Genomic DNA, 20504 nt, shown 5'->3' with positions numbered 1-20504 from the left:
CAGTGTCACAATCTGTCCCAAAACAACAACTTTCCAAAGTGCAGTCACAGTCATTCCCATGTAAAGTTGTTTGTGGATCCATGAGTCAACAAAGTGAGGAATTCCCCCTGGCCAACAGGGGCAACCAGTGCACAAGTATGTCCTTGACATTCCTCCTTCACAGCACAACTACATCTTTTGGGGCACTAACCAAAGAAGCTGTCGATGCTGTTCTGAGAGTTGGAGACCGAGTGCACACAGCTTTGTCCAATGCAGTGGGTCATGCTGCAGCCAGATTGTTTTGAAGAGCTGCAGACTGCCATTCGACAGATGGGCGAAGGTACCACCATAACATTCCCCCAAGGCATACTTTGTGGTGACGTCTTATCTGTGTGTACTAGCCCACCATATGTAACCCTGGAGAGTGGTTTGTTGAATGTTCTGCAAACAAACACTGGTGCTTTGTTGCGAACTATGGAGTACACAACTGCTGTTTAAAGGCTATCTGATGGTTTCTTTGCTGTATTTGATCCACATTCAAGAAATGAGAGAGGATTTGTGGATGGAGATGGTTTTGCAATACTTATGAAATTTCCCAGTCTTCAGTCTGTTATAAGTTACATCAGGCGGTTTGTTCAACAAAAGGGCTGTGAGACTAGAACTCTAAACTCTCAAGCTACATCTTCTTTGTCCTTGTGTGAGCGCTCCTTTGAACTGCTGCCAATCTCGACAGCAAATCAGGGACAACAAAATAGTCCCTTGGCAAGGTTGATCAAAGGGACTCCCCAACCAAAGATTGCTGCTGTGATTACCAAGTAAGAAGCTCAAGATTTAAATTTACTGCAATGATGTCCCACATATCCGTTAACACCTAAAGCCACTTTAAGCATGTAATGTTAGTTGTGGCCAACATAAATATCTTTTAGAATAGAACACTATCCACCCACAAATGCAACAGAAGTATGTTTCCAACTGTCCTCACAAATGTCCATTACAAACAGTGCATAGGCTTACAGCTCACTGCCTCCTACATTTATTGCCCTCGTGTGCTACATGAAAGTGACTTTTTAGTAACTTAAAGTTTATTTCAGGTTTAGAATGACACCAAATAAACTTATACATGTACCTTTCACAGTAATGCAACAAAAAAGAAGAGCTGTGACAGAGGGCTAACTGCATTATCTGTTGGATTTTGCTGTTCTTATGTCTGTGGTCTTCTTTTTGTTATTTCAGACAATGCCCTGGAATTTTTTCTTGAATTTCTAAGAGCATTTTTTTAAACTTTATGACTATAGTTGTTCCTGCTATTGGAAGGTTTGTTGCATAATTTCCAAATTTACTTCACCTATAAAAGGAGTAACTGGGAGTTGACAAGAACAAATTCGTGAAATATGTTGTGTCCCACATGTAAAACTCTACACAGCTTTGGTAACTGTTTCTTTATATGAAACAGACAAAAAGTATCCAAGAAGTGCATATTTGTGGAATTCCCAAATGTGAATTGTGGTGAAAGAGAGGAACACCTGGTGGATTCCTTGCTGATGTTTTCGATGGCCGCATTTGGAAAGCGTGGCAGTTTGTCAACGAAGAACTATTTTTAGCAACTCCAAGGTATTATGTATTCATGCTGAATGTTAATTGGTTCCAACCATTTAAACATTCTATCTATAGTGTGGGTGCCCTTTATATGGTTCTGATGAACTTTCACATAATGAAATATTAAAATGGAAAATGAGTTCTTGGTGGACAAGAAGCAACTGGGAGTTGACGAGGACACATTCATGAAATATGTTGTGTCCAACATATGAAACTCTATACAGCTTTGATTACTGGTATTACATGGAACAGACAATGAGTATCCAAGAAGAGCACATTTGTGGGATTCCCAAATCACAGACAAGTATTCTGCAGAATACAGTGTGGGGAACCACTTTAAAGAGAAAAACACTCAAAAGTGGTCAGATGAAATTGTTTCTACAGAAGCCAGGTTTCACTGTTAAAAGTGAATTGCGGTGAGAGGGCAACACCTGGAGGATTCCTAGTTGATGTCTTTGATGGCCGTTTTTGGAAAGAGTGGCAGTTTGTCAACAGAGTACCATTTTTGGCAACTCCAAGAAATTATGTATTCATGCCAAACATTGACTGGTTCCAACCATTTAAACATTTTATCTATAGTGTGGGTCCCCTCTATATGGATCTGATGAACCTTTAACATACTGAAAGATTTAAATGGGAAAATGAATTCCTAATGGGCATCATTCTGGGTCAACATGAACCAAAGCTCAATCTCTTGTGGAAGGATGGTATCACATTAAAGGCCCATGGAGCATCAACTTCAGAGTTTTACTATGCTGTTCTTCTCTGTGTTACATGTGATGTGCCAGCTGGAAGAAAAGTTTGTGGTTCTACTGGGCATTGATCCTGTAAAGAATGTTCCAAGTGTGCTGGTAATAAGGCGTCGATGGAACAGAAGTATGGAACTGGATACAGTGAGCTGATGATGCTTCCCCCACTTTGATTGTGTTCGCTTCCAAGAAGAGAATGATAACAAGTTTGCCACAATGCCAAATGTCAACACACCTATAAATCCTTTAATTTCTGAAGGTTTTTTTTTTCTTTGTTTGTAAAACTTTGCCTTGCTCAATCAGGTTTGCTTTTTGAATCAATTTGGTCTGGCAAGCAGGCAATAGTAAATTTGAATAACTCTTGTCTGCATGATAATGAAGGGCTACAATGACCAAAACAATAGCGCAGTTTTAGGCCTTTCCGTCCTGTACCACACATGCTCTGTGTTTTGCGCCAATTCTCCAAAATTCCCTCCACTTTTGGTGCCTGTGACAGAGGGTAAAAGTATCAATTACGTAAGTTAATTTTATAGGTCCACAGACTTTTTAATTAATAAACAAATTTAACCGTTAAGATGTTTAATGGAGGATCTTATTATTTGTGGCAATCTTTACTGCCATAAATTTCTATTTTGCCAGCACCAACCAGAGGGTTGGAATAGGTTTGAGGTGCACAGTGTATTGTTGGATTTAAGTTTGTGGTTAGTGACAAGGAAATTCTAAGGCCAGCCTTCGCTGTGTGCAGATTTAGTTGTGTTCTTGAAATGGATAAAGCCAAAGTTAAAGAAATTGTTGCTCAGAACAATCATGATTTCTTAGGACAGATCAAGGATCTGGTTTCAATTTCTTTTTCAGTTCTAAAGAGATCTAACGACTCTAATGCCGAAGAGCAGTTGTTCCAGATTAAGAGGATGAAGCATTGTTCAAGAAGAAAAGCAACAAGGAGCCGTTTTAATCCAAAAAATCCGTTATGGGTGTCTTAAGAGACTAGCGTTGCTCTCTGCACTTTGCACTGTGCCCTCCACAGTCAATCCATTAACTTTTCAAAGTACTCTGTGGGAGAGAAAGATTTTGTTTTAACTTTTTATAAAAGCATTTAGTATTTGCACTCAAAACGTTGACTCCTTCGAGACATTAAGGGTGACAATATTCTGTTGACTCATATTGCAAAAAATGAGCACCATCCAATCCTTTTGATATTGGAAAGACCATTTCACTCTCTAAGGATCCTTCAAAATGAAAGTCGTTGACTGTACTTGAGCATGATGATTACAGGAGAAAATAATGGCATATTGCTCCAGAGATTGTGCTTGGCCATTCACAGCTGACAGTTAACGCATTGAGACCTTCTTGGAAGACATGAAAATGTGATTAAACGGTAAGAGACCAAACAAGTAACATGCATTGTGAACTGCCATTTTGATAAGATTTGTACTTCAATGCATTGGAGGCAGCCTTTCCTTTCATAATTATTCAACAGAAATTGTTGTTTAGTTCTAGCAACTTCTTGTCGTTCAGTTAAGTTTTTTAATTGTGTGACAAAACGCATGAAGCGGGATGTCTGTACAAGAATTTCTCCTACTAATTCTCTAAGAAGAGAATGAACAGAATTCCACACAATTATCGATTTACAGGTTTAGAACTGGATCTTTGGGTTCCTAATTGAAGTCCTTTTAGGAATTAACGATCTTTCCGATTCACAGTGGCCCACAGTTTTCAAGGATTAAATCAAAGAGGTCTATGACCTACTCGTGAATGCGTTAGATATATTTGAATCGTTCCTTTGAACAGTATAGTATCGATGGAAAATATTAATTATAGTGATTAATAATATTAATCAACTTTATTAAAAGAGGGTGAACATGTAACAAGTCGCTTAGGTATAAGAATTACTTTTTTCATCATTTTATTTGCTCAGTAAACCGATGGCTCAGTGGTACTGCTCTGCGTTCTGAAGCGTGTGACCCGGGATCGACTCTCATACCCTGTGGCTAAAATTCTTTTTTTCCTCTTACTTTTTTTCACGGGTATTATATACATATCTGTCTTGTATAGAGTTTCGTTACTCTTTTACTGATTATCCTTTAATAAATCGTGCCGTGATTTAACCTTCCCAGTCTTAATAACACATACATAAAGTCACTGGTCATCGTTTCCGAATATTCGCGATTATTATATAGGAAAAGGCAATATTTCATCGTTTGGGAAACGATTGTTTCTCATTTACAGGGTGAAGTATTTTCTACACTTATTTCTTTGAAATAATACCTTTGTAAAGCTGTATTTTTATCCACAGCCGAGGGAAACGAAATTTAGAAAGCGCCCGTGAGCATACCTAATTTGCATAATGTTAACAACGATGGAAGGAAGGACGGATGTACTATATATACTCGTTCATTATGCATTCACGAGTAAAAAGTAGACAATAGTTGGCAGAGCTTGAAAGCATGTGCCAAAACTATTTTAATGCTAACTCTATTTGTGGCATAAACGCTGCAGTTTGGACCATCTGTTACACAAACAAAGTGGATTTGGCCTTGGCCTCAATTCAATGTAGGCCAAGGAAGCCAAAAACACTAATTTGCGATTTTTTGACAGGAAAAACCTCTACATTGATGCATGGCCAGTTGTTAAAGATTGAAATGAAGCATCTTTGAGGCAGGAGATAGAAACCTGTTTTACAAGCACCTTGAAAGACTTTAGACTAAGCAACTGTGCGTCGAACTAAGGGACCTTTTGATTAAGACTAAGTTTATGATGGGACTCAAAGAATTTTTGATCCATTTAAACATTGTTATTTTTCACATCATTTACACTACTAGTTATCCATTATTCTTTTTAACCACCTTTTTGACACTTACTTTTTATTTATGTCACCTCGCTGCTATTTTATTTTATACACTGCACTAGAAAATATTTTTCTCATTCCTGAGTGAGAAAAGAAACATAGTAAAGAAGACAATGTTGAAGAGTATGACGGGCTTGTGCCCAAGGTGGGAAAAAAGAGAGAAAAAAAAAAAAAAAGAAGAGAAAGAAAAAAAATAAAAGGAAGAAAAAAAAAAAGAAGAAAAAAGATTGATGTGTTGAACTCTATGACTCTTTGGAAGCAATGGTTGGCATATGCTGTTTCCAAGTACCAACCTGGAACTTTGCACTCATATCTTATGAGTTTGTGTTTATTTTACAACAAACGCAACCCAACATGTCTCAGTAAGCATTGGCACGTTAAATGCATGCTGAGATCTGATGTCTTCCTGGTCATCGGCCCAAAAGAAGAAAGTTTAGAGAAGAAAGTTTCAGAAGTACTAGGAAGAGTCCAAGAAATGCATTGCCAGTGAAAAATCTCTGTTTTGAAGTGTCTAAACAACTGTGCGTCGAACTAAGGGACCTTTTGTTTTAGACTAAGTTAGTGATGGAAACCCCTATCCATTTAAACTCACCATTGTTATTTATCTATTCACATCATTTACACTACTAGTTATCCATTATTCTTTTTTACTTCCTTTTTGCCACCTACTTTTTATTTGTGTCTAATTTTTATGTGTGTCCAATTATTTGCTTTGCCTGCCAAAAAATTTCAAATGTCAGCAGGTTATGTAACATATAGAAAAGACTGGATCTAGTCGACCTGGCTTTTGAGCATCAAATGTCACAGGTAGGACTACAGCTCATGGCAATTGCCAAGAAGTTAAGTTGGTAGATATTCATTATTGCATAACAGTTTTGTTGCTCGAACTTGCTACATCTGCAACGAATCAGCATGAACCATGAATAGGACACTGTTAAAGATACTTTGCATTGAGTGGCTGATCAACTTGATGTGAAACGTCCAACATCTTGACCAAGTCAAGGTAAATACTGAATGAATGAATAAAAACCTTATTGCAATCATAGGAAAAAAACAAATAGCCGCTCATTTTTTTTCCTTGAACTCTTTTCACTTGTAGCTTTTCAAATCAAAACATCCTGCCTTTCCTAGATACAATTTAGAGAGGTTTTAAGGGTTTTTTGTCTACACGTGAAAGAATAAGACATTGTTGTGTTGGAAATTCACACTACTAGACGTTTTGTGACTTTGAATTTTGTTATTTAGTCAACCAGAAAATTTGTAACCTCAAGTCTTACTATTAATCGTTTCTCATAAGAAAGTTAAATATTTTGATTTGTGCATGTTCTTTGAGTTCAAAATTAAGTTCTTGATCACGAACAGAAGAAAAATTATTATAGGTGCCAGCATGTCTTTTATTTACCACGTGTGACAGAGCGTACTGTTCAGGGGTTCTTTAATTTTTTGTTAGGAGCATATTTAAACCATAAGTACTTTTACTGTAGCTATCGTTAGATTAATGTGTCATCATAATTCATTTTTTCTGATTTCCACCTGATCGACTGAAATCATACAGTGCAAGGATCCCACTCAAGTTTAACACTGGATATAACAGTGGGACCAATACCGCCCACAAGCCAGGCTGGTCAACAAATAGCAGGTTCATCTGGTGTTAATTCAGCCTCAGCAGCAGAACCCTGTTTCCGAGCACAAAAAGTCGTTTGACCTGCAAAAGAAAAACTATGGGAGAGAAAAGGGCAAAGGAAATGGAAAGCAGATCTCCACCTGCATGCTCAATTTTTTGGCCTCTCAAGAAAAAGGGGACAAACCAACCGCTGGCATAAAAGACTGACCATTTTGTTAAGCGTTGGTCTGTGGGAAGTGAGCATTCAATCAAATAGATGCCAACGTTTTGGAATGCTACTAGAAATGGTGTACAAACCATTCTCTTAGCAGCAAGGCGAGGACACGGGGTTTTACAATATCTCTGCCTCTCACACCATGCAGCGCATGAGGGATGCCGCTGGGAATGCCAAAATATACATACGGCTTGTGCAAAAAAGACCTTGATGAAAGCATTGGGGGCTCGTTTCGCTCGGAGGAGCCTACTGTTTTGCATGAGGTAGATACATGCACCTGAATATCAAGATGAGCAAAAATAGAAATGGTCCACTCTTCAAGTGCAAAATAATTAAGAATCCGGAATCATTTCAGTTAAAACCATATTGCAGACAAAACTTTGACAGCAAGAACGCTTGCCTCACCCAAACCCCCAGCCCACGCTGACTCTGCAAAGACCAAAAGAATTGAAAAAGAAAGAAAGAAATGTTGGCGCGACAAACAAGAGTCAGTAATCTTCCTGAATTTAAATATTGCTAGATATGTGATCCGTTTGTCATAATAAACATTTGAAATGGCTGATGTAGTGTATTGTGTTACCCAAGTGTTACTACTGTTACGCTAGTGCCAATCACACAACCTGTACATGACTGTAAAAGTACTTTCCTATGTAAAAGTAGAATTACTGATTCCTAGTATTGTATTGTGAATATACTATATTGCTCTTTTAATAGAGTTCCGTTGACTAATAGCAATGAAATGAGTTACTTGAGGTCATTAGCACGACACTACATACTGAAAACCAAAATCTTCTGCATAGATGGAATGGTCCGTCATATCAGTACCAAGGCTGTTCAACATCGACGCAGCTGATTTATACTGCGAATGGCAGTACTAGGTAAGTTATTTTGAGATTTACACAGTGGCTTCCAAACTAGCCAAAAAAGATACAAGGTCCAGCAAGGAACGTTTCTGCACTGCCTTGGCAGCTGCGCAAAGAACTTTCAGAACCTTACCTGGCAAACACAAGAAGCTTGGCGACCTCAAGCAAGCACTGAAGACTACTTCGTGCCTAAAAGGACGTGGTTGCTGAACAATACAAGTTCTGTTCGCGAGAACAGAAGCCAGAAGAGCTGATCCAGAGTTACCTAACTGCTCTCAGAGGATAAGCAAAGACATGCGATTTTGGGGCCCTAGAAGAAGAAATGGTCAGAGACCAGATTGTCAAGAAATGTGCATCAAAAACTTTTCGACCATGGAAAAACATTCGTAGGAGCAGCAAACTTACTGAAAGGAATCAGAAAAAAAAAAAAAAAAAAAAAAAAAAACAGAAAGATAAGCAAGTTCAAGGCTACCTTGCATCAGAGAAGATCACCTGGAGGTTTAACCTAAGTCGAGCACCCTGGCACGGTGGGGCGGCTGATTTGAGCGACTTGTGGGCCTCTTCAAACACGCATTCTATAAGGTAATTGGTGGAGAAATGCAATCCTGGTCAGAGCTGTGCGAAGTCATGCTGGATGTTGAAACTGAACTGAATCTCCGCCCCCTGTCCTATGTAGAAGATGACTTGCAGCTCCCTTTACTCACCCCATCTTCTTTTCTGTTCCAAAGATCTCTTTGCCTCCCTGAACAAGAACAATTGCAAGAGGCGACAGCTGACCTTCAAAAGCATGCTAACTATTTAAGATTTTGCAAGGATGCTGCGGGAGACGCTGATCTTGTGAGTATTTGGTGGCACTCAGAGAGCGTTACAATTGCAATGGAAAAGGCAAGGCGCCAGCTTTTCTTCCACGGAGAGATGCTGCGGTGGCCGCTAACTTGCGAATTCATGATGCTATAGAGGATGGAGAACTTTGAAAACTAAACGCAGGATAGAACTATGCAGATGGACAGAGACAATTAAGTGATTTCAACGATCTATGACATTTATTACTTGTTTTGTTTTGTTTCTAAGTTTCAATTCAATGATTAACTAAAATAGCCGTTTCCTTTGTTTACATATGCTTCCACTTGGAAAGCACATGGGAAACAGGAAAATAACATAGCATCAGGGCTATAAAAGAAAACTGTCCAATGACTAACCAGTTTAATTTCAGTCATGTTATTTTAGCTGAACTTGAGATCATTTTAAAACCGCTTGATCCAAGCAAGGCCACAGGTCATGATCATATACCTGCCAGGGACCTGCGCGACTGTGCCTGCACTCTGGCTAAGCCACTGTCTGATCTTATCAACTCCATTATAGACTCCCCTTGTGTACCCACTGACTGGAAACTGGCTGACATTTGTCCAATCTTTAAGAGGGGCGATGAATTTGACAAGGCCAGTTATAGACCAGTTTCAATCCTAGTGACACTAGACAAGGTATTTGAGAGATGCCTGGACCGTCAACTTGCTCAGCACTTCTCCAGCATCCTATCAAAGTTCCTATCAGCATACAGGAAAGGTTACAGCTGTGAGCTGGTGCTATTGCGTCTTATCAAGGATTGGAAAAGAGCGCTTGACAATAAGTGTGTAGTCGGGGCCGTAATAATGGACTTGAGCAAAGCATTTGATGTCATACCGCATGATTTGTTACTAGCAAAGCTTAAAGCTTATGGAGTGTCTTCTCATAGCTTGAATCTATTAAGCAGCTATTTACGTGGACGAGCACAGCGTGTACGAATTCATGTTACTTCGCGTGTGTCCGGGGTTTATAGGGGAGTACCACAGGGCTCGGTACTTGGTCCCCTACTCTTCAACATTTTTCTAAACGCTTTGTTTTATTTTATTGATGAAGCAACTTTGTCAAACTACGCGGATGACAACCAGCTGTACTTCTGGGATGCCAACCCTAGTATTGTGGAGTCTGTTATCAATAGGGAACTGAGTGTAGCGTGCGATTGGTTTCGAAAAAATAGAATGTTATTAAACCCTGAAAAGTGCAAAGCCGTGGTTCTTTCAGCAAACAAAGACACAGAGTTGGCATTCTTTGCTGATGGGAAACTCGTTCCCTGTGTCAAGGAGGCTGAGCTACTGGGTGTTATTGTCAACGATTCACTCCATTTCACAAAACACGTCTTGAAGTTATGTAAGAAGATAGCAAAACAAATAGATGTGCTCAGTAGGCTAAAGAACATACTATCCTTTTCGTCCAAACTGTCTTTGTACACTTCATTTATTATGTCTTACTTTAGTTATTGCTCGTCCATCTGGCATCACTGTCTCAAGTCGGACAGCAGTAAGCTGAACAAACTTCATGAACGGGTGTTACGTTATGTCTATAGGGACCTATCCTCAGATTATAGTAGTCTGGCCAATCACATTGGCTATACTCAAGAAGACTGCCGCATACAAGATATGCTGATTATAGTATTTAAGGCTATGAACGGTTCGGCACCCGAATACCTTAGGAATTTGTTTTGCATCAGAGACAATGTCAAGAACTTGCGAGGGATGAATAAAATGGTCATCCCAAAAGTCAACACCACTACATTTGGACTAAAATCTGCAAGGTACACTGCTGTTAAGGTGTGGAACTCGATTCCTGACACAATGCGGACACTGACGTCAATTAAGGCATTTAAGAAGGCAGTACGTCAGCTGACCTTCAATACATCGCAAGTCGGATAGTGTTTTTTTTATATATATATATCCAGGCATAACTAATCGATGATCAATGACATCAATAATTGGTAATCAATGATTAATCGATGGGTAATCAGTTGATTAGTCATTGATTATTGGAAATGATCAATGAGTAATCGATGACTAATCGAAGCCCAAAAATTTTGTGGCCTATCGATTACTCATCGATGACATCGATTACTCATTGATGTAATTGATTACCTATTGATGTTATTGATTACTCATCGATGATCCATCGATTACTCATCAACTATTATACTGCACACAAAAGACACATTCCTTGCTTTCTTGTACCATTTTTTTGCTTGTGATTTTTTATCTATGTTAGTCATATTTTGCTTTATAACTGACATTCTTCTTGACGAAATTGCGCCTTCACAAAAGGTCAAATAACTTTCCGGCATGTCGAGACGTGAAGGGCTAATCACAAATACAGATGATATTTCAATATTTTCCCTTTACCCAACTCTTTATTTAATAACAAAACAATTGAACAGGAAAACCAACCAGTCTGGAAATGAAACTAACAAGTACGGAGACAAGAATCGACTACGTGTTTATAAATTTTGTTCGGTGAATGTTTGTTAGCAAAGTAAAACTGCTTCGACTTAGCGAGACAGCCGTCATAAGCACTTACTGTACGCACCAGAATAGCAGCAAGCATTTTTACTTTCTGTGCTTTTTTCACGTGTAACAATGATATTCATTAAGAAATAAAAACGTTACTCTGGTTAAAAATTTTTGTAGTAAAATGTTCATAAAATATCCACAATGTCCCAACGTTTCGGCTTAAACTAAAGCCTTCATCAGGGGAAAGTGATAAGTGAATACAAAAAGCACGTTCTTATATAATATGCAAATCGAGAGCTAATGTTTGTCCCTAAAGGCTAAATTTAGAAATTCGTGCGGTAAATGCATGCCGTCATCGCGGTTTAGCGGATTATTGCAAGTGTTAATTTCCCAAGCCTCCAGAATACGTCTTTTGCGCCAATTTGTGCTTGTACGTAAGATCTTTGACGATTCCCACGAGATGGTGTGGCCAGAATGAAAACAATGTTCCGCTAAAGCTGACTTGTGTGAGTGTTTGTTTTCAACTGCTTTTTGATGCTCTTTGAGTCGGGTGGAAAATTTTCGTTTCGTTTCTCCGATGTAGCTTTTGTCACAAACTTGGCAGGGAATTGAATAAATTGCGCCACGAGTCTGATCTTTTGGCAATGGATCTTTCGGTTTTGGAAACAAATTGCCGATGGTTTGGTGTGGTTTTAAAGCGACTTTGATATTATAATTGCTTAAAATTCGCTTGATTGGTTCCGTAGTACCACCGTAGTACCGTAGTACCACTCCCGTAGTACCGCTCCCACCATCCGGCTGCTCACAAAAGGGCTGTGGTCAAGTCTTTGACTGATCGTGCAAAAATTATTCCATCTTCTGTTGATCAACAGTCAAAGGAAATGCAACATGTGACCGCGGCACTCAGGGCGAATGGCTACCCTAAGCGCTTTGTGATTGATGTAAGCAAACCGAAACGACCTTCTCAACAAACGCCTGCAACTGCACCGGATGACAAAAAAGGTTTCTGTGTTCTGCCGTACATCAAGGGTACTACGGAACCAATCAAGCGAATTTTAAGCAATTATAATATCAAAGTCGCTTTAAAACCACACCAAACCATCGGCAATTTGTTTCCAAAACCGAAAGATCCATTGCCAAAAGATCAGACTCGTGGCGCAATTTATTCAATTCCCTGCCAAGTTTGTGACAAAAGCTACATCGGAGAAACGAAACGAAAATTTTCCACCCGACTCAAAGAGCATCAAAAAGCAGTTGAAAACAAACACTCACACAAGTCAGCTTTAGCGGAACATTGTTTTCATTCTGGCCACACCATCTCGTGGGAATCGTCAAAGATCTTACGTACAAGCACAAATTGGCGCAAAAGACGTATTCTGGAGGCTTGGGAAATTAACACTTGCAATAATCCGCTAAACCGCGATGACGGCATGCATTTACCGCACGAATTTCTAAATTTAGCCTTTAGGGACAAACATTAGCTCTCGATTTGCATATTATATAAGAACGTGCTTTTTGTATTCACTTATCACTTTCCCCTGATGAAGGCTTTAGTTTAAGCCGAAACGTTGGGACATTGTGGATATTTTACGAACATTTTACTACAAAAATTTTTAACCAGAGTAACGTTTTTATTTCTTAATGAATCAACCACCTGGTTACAGGTCCATTTTTAAAATCAACAATGATATTGTTAGATTGTTATGGCGTGTACAATCTTGAGTATTGAACACTTTTACAAGTTCCGGTTTTCAACCACGAGATTATATCGATGAGTAATCAATGGAATCAATGACTAATCGATGACCAAAAATTTTGTGGCCTATTGATTAGTCATCGATTACTCATTGATCATCGACTAATCAACTGATTACCTATCGATTACCTATTGATTACTCATTGATTTCATTGATGTCATTGATGTCATCGATTAGTTATGCCTGGATATATATATAATTGTAAATAGTTTTTTAATTTTTTTGTGTTTTCTGTTTATTGCCATTTTTTTTTTCTCTGCACATTAGCATACTTTTGCTAGGGGCCTAATCAGCCCCATCAAACCGAGGTTAAATAAATGTTGTTATTATTATTATTTATTATTATCAAATAGTGATTGTGAAATGTTTGTCTGGAAATCTTTGTTATTCTTATGTCTAGAAGATTAGTATCTAGCCAATCAGCATTATAAAAAAATAATTTTTTTAACTAAGGTGTGCGTCAAATATAAGAAACAATTGTTTTGTGACTTATTTAGCTTTTAGTTGAAGTAATCTTTCAGCCAGTCGAGTCAAAGAGTTGTGAAATCTAGCGAGAATCGAAGAGGAGAAGAATAAAATATAGTGAAGACGAGACAGTGTGGGCTATCCTTTCTAATTCCCCACAGATGAAACAAGGGAGAATGCATCAGTTTGCATACATGTCGAAAGGGCGATTGAGAGAGATAAAAACTGTAAAATTTTCAAAGAAATATTACCAAATTCTGGCTGAAGATGTTGACAAAATTTGGAAAGTTTGCTGTTGGCTAGCGAATTTCAAGGGGCCACTTTTAGTATGGTAAATTTCCTTTTTAAGACCCTTATTCTAAGCATTCATCTTAGTTAAAACGAGTTTTTAATTTGTAGAAAGAAATACATGTACTAGATAAAGGTTAAAGTAAATTCTGTGTTCAAGCCTAGTGGCATTAAGTGACTAGGAGTATTTATACTTCCCCCTGTGTGGGATGCTAGCTCATCACAGAGTTGACTCCAGCAGTAAATTCACCTGGGTAAATAAGAGGCACTATGAGAGTAAAATGTCTTGCCTAAGAACTCAATGCAGTGCTTGTGCCAGAGTGCTCTACCTGGGGTCCAGTGCATTATTAATTATTAGCAGCAGCAGCAGCGGCAGCTGTAGTAGTAGTAGGGACTATTCACCTCAGCTAGAAAAAAAAAATTAAACTTAAAAAAAAGTATTTTCAATGTAAAAATTTCATGCAACAGTATTGACACCTCTTCAGTTATTTGATGGTTTTTTATGTATTCTTTGCCAGACACACAAAGTGTGCATCACCACCCAAACATAATTATTCATTACATTTCTAACTTAGTGCAAGGAAGTAAGCACAGAAATATGGATCAACAATGAAGCTTTAAATGCTAGCCTGAAGAGTGCCAGTACCAAGACGCAATTTGCCTGGAACTTACTTGATAACTTTTTCCCAGACCACAAGGGAAAACGACTTCATGCACTTGACAGTGATGCCACTGTGAGGCTTTTTTGGTAAGAATGTTTTCTGTTCGAGTAATTTTTTATATACCGGTATGTGTAGTTATATGTTAAGAGTTGTTCCAGTGTTGTTGATATTGCTGCTGATGATGACAGGCATTATAACTAATACCTCTTGAAAGTCGTTAGTGATGGTGTAGTCACACTGGAATGTGGTTATGAGGATGTCTATGGATCAATTTTCTCCTGTGGACAGGGTATGCTACTAGGACACTTTTTTCTGAGGTAATACTTGATATTTCACATTTAAGCTAGAAGCAAGGAAACAAGCAGCTGTGCCACATTTTCAGAGATCTTGTCTTGAAGTCAAAAGAAACTCAAAGACAGAAGGCTTTTTACAAACTGCCAATAACTGAGCATGAAGAGGCTTCACTGTAAAACACTAATTGAAACTTTCACTCATTAGAAGAAGTAAGAAAAGATATTTTCCTCAACATAATTGTACATGATTAAGAAAGTTAATTTGATCAATTCAGGCTATATACATAATGAGTTAGACTATGCCTTGATACATGGTGGGAAACAGTTGCAATTTCTAACCTATGGATTTTTGCCTGAGAGCAGATGAATCTGATAGTGGTGAGACCCACAAAGATGTATGCCAATGTCCATTATAATTTTTGTCATTCCCAGGTGCAAACAAGCACTACATGTGAACTTGAACGTGAAAGTGATACTGCGGAGGATAACTTCAAAGAGTTAAGAGCGTTTACTTTTAACTGGTATTCCATGACAAGACCAGGAAGGACAATCAAAGTGTCTGCGAGATTTTATCTTTGATTAAAAGTCACTGTCACCATCTTTATATAAATTTACCATACTTAGAAGTACAGTAACATTTCAGATTAATTTTCCTGATTTATCACTTGAAAAATCTATTACTTTTAGACTGCACTATTATAATAGCTTAATGTGTGGACTTTCAAATGTGCGAACTTCCAAGCTACAGCATGTCCAAAAAAAGGCCGCTGCTAATTTTATTTATTCTATTTATAAATAATTTTCATATATTTTTCTTATTTAATTTTTTGTTAGTTTTTGTTTTTATTTATTTTTAAATTCTAGCTAGAACATTTGTAAATATGTAATATTTCTATATATAATTAAGTTAGAACATCCAAATTCAACCAATGGAAAAACTCTGCCTCTATGATCGAGTGGATTAAAGCTATTGAGGTATGGCGTTAATTAGTGTTAATTTTCGGATGATTGTAATGCTAAGTATCGTATGAATTTTGGATCTTGTAATGCAAGGGATCAATAATAAGAGAATATAGCCCTGTTGAGCTTTGAGTTTGTGTGATAAGTTTAGATCAGTTTAGAATCATTATAGAGAATTCGCAACATAAGTGGCACCTCCGACGGGACGGTTATTAGTGAAAACCCTCGAACAAGAGCAAGAATCTGAAAAGTAACAATGACGGAGAAACAGATAGCGGATTTGGATGGCAAAATCAAAATGCTTCACTTTAAGCTAAACAAGACGGATGATATTATCGCTAAACGAGACCGACAGGCCCTAGACCGCCAGCAATTTCAGGTTTAGTCAGTGCATTGGCGGACGCAGCTCCTCCCCCCGGAAATTTGCCGACCCCCCAGACTCATGGGACCAACCCATATCAAGTAATCGGAGTGGACTATGCCAGACCCATACAATATCAGGTATCCAAGCAACCAGAAGGGAAGGAATATGTCTTCTTATATGCATGCAGTCTCACCCGAGGGATTTACTTAGATCTCCTTCCGAATCTGGAAATGGCAGAGTGCCTGAGAAGCCTGAATAAGTTCATTGTGCAGTGAGAGAGACCAGAGTGTATCTATTCAGACAATGGCCGAACTTTTGTTGGTACTGCAGAGTGGATGAAAACTGTCATGAACAACGAACGACTGCAGACCTACCTCTCCACCAATCAGATCAAATGGCAGTTCAACCTAGGCCGTGACCCGTGGTGGGGAGGTCAGTTCAAAAGATTGATCGGCATTGTGTCAAGACAGCCCTAAACAAGACGAACAGAAATGGAATGTTACGCGGGAAGAGATACAGGAAGTGCTTTTGGACGTAGAGATCAACCTTAAAAACCGGCCGTTAGGCTACCTGTTGAAGATGATGTGCAGTTGCCTCCCCTGACGCCCAATTCTATGCTGTTCCTAAACAATGTGCTCCCAGAGTTACAGCCATATCACATCGAGACCCTGACCTGCGAAAGTGAGCGAAACACCTCCTGAAGTGTAAGGAAGCAATGTGGCACCGTTGGTCCCAGTAGTACTTGTGCAGCCTTTGCGAGAGACTTCACGCACAGGCAGGGACTGGGGGAGACAAACCTTCCACTGGTGACGAAGTAATCATCAAATCAAAGGACAAGAACCGAGGGAAGTGGCCGCTGGCCGACATTGTTATAGAAGCGTGTCTGCGTTTAGGGGAGATTGTCTGAGATGAAGAATAAACAGTGCAAATAGACATTGTGATCAGCTTACATTGAAACTAAGGATCAGAACTATAGACTGAGACATCGTTTTGTTTACTCTGAAGATAATTACAATAGAGGTGTGGCGTTAATTAGTGTTTATTTTTGGATGATTGTAAAGCTAAGTATCGTATGACTTTTGGATCTTGTTATGCAAGGGATCGATAATAAGAGAATATAGCCATGTTGAGCTTTGAGTTGGTGTGATAAGTTTGAATCAGTTTAGAATCATTATAGAGAATTCGCAACAAAACAGAACCACCTGAAAATAATGGCATAAACAGAGATTACCAAGGCAACATTACAGCTCTGAACTGTGAAAGGAGAACAAACAGGAGGACTCGTTGAAAGGAATAACAGAACCCTTAAGGAAAACTTGGCAAACATCTTAAAGAAAAACAAGTGAGCTTAAACACTTGGTGCAATCATGTGGGAGAAGCTACCTACAAAAGAAATATACCGGTAACCAAACACCGCGCTATATCAAGAACCCCATATGAGCTAGTCTTTGGCATTCTTCCCCATAAAGGAATAGCAACAACAACATCAGGAGAACAATGTGCTGCTATGGAAGGAGATGGAGAACAAGAAGAGGAGCCCGAAACAGAATGTCCTTCTATGGAAGCAGATGAAGAACAGGAAGATGAACATGAAATTGAATGTGTTGAGAATGCAGTTGAAAGAGAAGAGGAAGAGCCTACCAGAGTCTTAGAGGAAACCAATCCTGCTCCCAAGAGAAAGGCTCAAGATAATTTTTCCTAAATCCAAAAACAAATGAAGAGCCAAACGAATGAAAAACAAAACAAATATAAGGAAAAAATTAAAGCTGCAAGACCAAGTGTAAAAAGATTTGAAATCAATGATTAAATTTGTCTGTGTAAAAATTGACAAGGTTGATAAATGTAATCCACTTCACACAAATGTTCTGTTTGAGAAAATTACAGAAATTGAGAACACATATGTTCGACTAGCAACCAAATTTGGGTTAATAACAACTCTCATTTCCCCCAGCAGGTTAACCAAATGCTGGAAACCCAATATCACATTTAATAGTACTAAACAACTTACTTTCACAGCAGCATGTAAGATGGCAATGGACCAATAAAACCAATAAAACTGATTTTCTCAAACTGTGAAGTTTGTTTTCCTTTATTCGTTTTGTTTCAATAGTGACGGCAAACCACAAGTATATTAGTTACATAACTCTTTAGTGTCTCCCCATTAAAGGTTGGTTGACTGACTAACTGACTGAGGGTGATCCCATTCGGTGGAATGACGGAACAACAATAATAAACAAATACCCAACAACCGCAAGCAAACCGGAGTGAAAAATAACAGCAAGCAAACTGGAGTGAAAGCTAACCGCAAGCAAACTACTAGTGAAACATTCTGTCTTGGGCTAAGGGTTAAAATTTGGCTAACCGGCACTCCAGCTTTGACAAAATCCCTTGATCTACTATGTGAAAATGAAGACATCTATATCTCGCAAGAAATTAGTCAGAGACTCCTAGCATAAAAGTCTTTCTTGCCTTACTGGAAAGCAAAGTCAAATGTGAAAGACAAATCGCTATTAAAAACTCTAGCTATAAAAAGTATGAAGGAAAGTGGACTCTCTGCATAAGCGATGCGGTAGCTTTTGTACCACTGATTAAGTAAAAGAGCCAGGTTAAGGTGCATTTTCTTTTGTCTGTTATATTTATCCTTTATCATTTTAGTTACATTAGATCTGTTGTTATAGTGAGTAGCTGTATTAGTTTAGTGCCAATTTCAGTATTTTTTTGTAAGTGCAGTGTAAGTTCTGTCAATTAGCTCTTGTGCCATGTATAGTGTTACAGTATTTTAGTCTCTTGTATTTAAAAAATATATATTTCACTGTAAGTAGTAAGCATCGCATTGTAAGTAGTGTAAGTGTTGTAAATAGTAAGTAGTGAGTAGTGGGCATACTTTTTTTGAATTTTTGTAAGTGATGTGCTTTTGTGTGTTTGCAATAAAAAAAATAAATAAAAATAATAAAAAATGTGAAAATGAAGAACATGATAACAAATTAAAAATATCCAGGTAAAAAATTTGTTTTACAAATTACCTAGTTGAAAAAATATTACCTGAGTAAAACTCAAATTTACCTGAAGAAAAAAATTACCTACAACATAGATGTGTGACGAACAAACGACAATGTTTAAACAGAATGCTTCCAAATACATCTCACATATTTTACACACCTTTGCAACTGACTCTTGAGCATCTTAACATCCTTGAGGGAACCTGACTCTGCTATCCCCTGCCATTTTGGTGTCATGATGTATTCTGCAGGGCAGTGAATGGCTTTGGTTTATATGACTGCCTAAAAAGAAATCGCATAATACATTGGCTCTAGTGCTTGCCATCTTTCAGTAATACATGTAAGAGAATTATAGGAAGGTAAATCCCTTTGTAGAATTATCTTATAAAAACAAGGAAGGTACCGGTATATAATTTAGTGGCTCAGCAGCTTGAGGGTTCGTTACTGGATTTAATGTTTACAGAACAACAAAGGTATATTATTTTAGTAGCTTCACAGCTTAGCGGCTTGGCAGTGAATGACAAGCCAACAAGTTACCTGCAATAATACACCTTCCAGGTTTGAATTAACTGATGAACTGACAAGGCACCTCAATAAGCATGCTGGAAATGTGGCCGTGTACTGTAGTTTAGCCCACTGCTATCACAGAAATGACAAATAAAACAGCGTGCAACAAAGGCAGACTGCAGACTGGCACTCCAGTTAGCCTAAATAGTCTGAATAGCACTTCGGTTAGCCTAATTTAAGGGAAAAATATAGAACAGGAGAACAATAGCCAAAAACAATGAAAAATTTTACGGGTTCTTAAATCGAGATCAACCACAATGCATGTTTGTCCGATTCTTGCAAGTGTTATGCGTTGAATTGTAAACAAAGCCCTGTGCTAGCTGCATAGCAGAATGACAAACTCAGAGTTTAACGAGTAAAAACAAGAACTAGACAAGGAAGAACACCTTACCTGAAGTAATTCCATGCATTCGGCTCTCTCATAACCAGATGAAATGGCAGCATTCCTATGATGCCATAATTTGAAACTGCTTGGACCTCTGCTTGGAACAATCTGTTTTCACTTGCACCGTACGGTACACTGTAACTTGCATTTAATTCATCGTTTCTCAGCAAACCTGCAGCAAACTTCGAAAAGTAAAGGAACTGAAACATTTTCTTTGCACGGTTGCTTTGCATGCAAATCCATACGCCATGCTGCCTTCCATCGCCACTCGCATCGAACACTCGCACCGCCTTCGTAAGCTGGTACTTCAAGTACCCGTATTGAAATGTACCCAGGTATTTTAAATCTCGTACCCAGATTTTCTCACTCTAAAGAGATCATTGCCCCCGCAGGGTTTTGGCCCAGAGGCCAAAACCCGAGGAGGCACCCTAGGAGTCCCCGGGTGTATACATACAAGGACAAAGAATATCTCTTGAAAAAGTAAGAAATGTGTTTGTAATGGGCGAAGCGTTCTCGATTTGACGAAACTAGGCGCGCACGGTCGTGACGGGTAATATTTTAGCAAGCGCGCACGATG

At 38.5% G+C, this 20504-nt stretch overlaps 1 long non-coding RNA gene across 1 annotated transcript in view; it reads right to left on the bottom strand.

Moving 5' to 3' along the window:
* The window catches only part of LOC144650129 (uncharacterized), a 43792-nt gene extending 23611 nt beyond the window's left edge, over positions 1-20181 (bottom strand). The window contains exons 1-2 of the long non-coding RNA XR_013570022.1: positions 19934-20181; positions 19136-19257 (exon numbers count right to left, since the gene is read on the bottom strand). This is a non-coding gene — a long non-coding RNA (uncharacterized LOC144650129). The remainder of the gene's footprint in view (positions 1-19135; positions 19258-19933) is intronic.
* Positions 20182-20504: the final 323 nt, after the last annotated feature.

This window comes from Oculina patagonica, chromosome 4 (genome assembly GCF_052425735.1).
Source record: "Oculina patagonica isolate OP01 chromosome 4, crgOcupat, whole genome shotgun sequence".
NCBI classification, from domain to species: domain Eukaryota; kingdom Metazoa; phylum Cnidaria; class Anthozoa; order Scleractinia; family Oculinidae; genus Oculina; species Oculina patagonica.
Note: the sequence above shows the minus strand (reverse complement) of the source record. Positions and strands in the feature narration are given on the sequence as shown.